Here is a 1,158-nt window from a genome sequence, read left to right as displayed (position 1 = left end):
AAAAAATCGCCAACACAATGCTCTCCAATGCTTCAGGAAAGAACAAAGCTCGTCTCCTGGCAGTGAAGGCACCACACTCAGGAGATTTCCTGTTAGCTGTTCCCAATTCCTCCCTGGGCACCCGTCTCGACCCACAGGCCATTCGGATTGGTGTTGCTCTTCGCCTAGCCGCCCCCATCCTCACCGAACATAGGTGTATTTGCGGCAGGGCGACAGCTGATCAATTCGGACTCCATGGTCTCGTGTGCCACACAGCAGAAGGGAAGTATTCCAGACATGAGGAGATCAATGACATAATAAAGAGAAGCCTCGCCACAGCCCGTTGCCCAGCTCAACGGGAACCCCAAGTACAGAGGTCTGATGGAAGTCAAAAGCGTCCTGATGGAGCCATTATGCTACCCTGGAAGGATGGAAAGTAGATTGCCTGGGACTACACCTGTGCTGCCACATTGGCAGACACCTACTTGCCATACTATGTAGTGGAAGGGGGTGGAGCTGCTAGTCACAGGGAGACCCAGAAGATCCGAAAATATGAAGACCTTCCCCCTTGCTATAACTTCATTCCAATAGGGTCGGAGACCCTTGGAGCATGGGGCAAGTGTGCTCTAAAGTTCCTCAAAGAGCTGGGTGAAAAGCTCATCATAGAAACCAAGGACCACAGGGCGACCAGCTTCCTCTTTCAGAGACTCAGTGTTGCGATCCAGAGAGGAAATGCCTGCAGCATTCTGGGCACGCGGCCCACCGCAGGGGAGCTGGACGAAGTATTCGAGATGTAGCTCTGAGTTACCTATGTTGTTTTACTTTGTATCATATTTTTGTGAATGTTTTTTCAATGTATTTTGTCTTTAAATAAAATATATATACATAATATAGGGGGTGGTAGGAGAAAATTCTCAAACAGCTTCAGGGAGAATCTTGAGTTTTCCCTGAAGCAAGTTTATTCTTTTCTCTGAGGATGAGGGTCCCCATAACAGTTCTAGAGGTGGTACCTCCCTATATTTATATTTATATATATATATATATATATATATATATATATATATATATATATATATATATATATATATATATATATATATATATATATATATATATATATATATATATATATATATATATATATATATATATATATATATATATATATATATATATATA

Source organism: Cherax quadricarinatus, chromosome 69, assembly GCF_038502225.1.
Source record: "Cherax quadricarinatus isolate ZL_2023a chromosome 69, ASM3850222v1, whole genome shotgun sequence".
In the NCBI taxonomy this organism is placed as follows: domain Eukaryota; kingdom Metazoa; phylum Arthropoda; class Malacostraca; order Decapoda; family Parastacidae; genus Cherax; species Cherax quadricarinatus.
Note: the sequence above shows the minus strand (reverse complement) of the source record.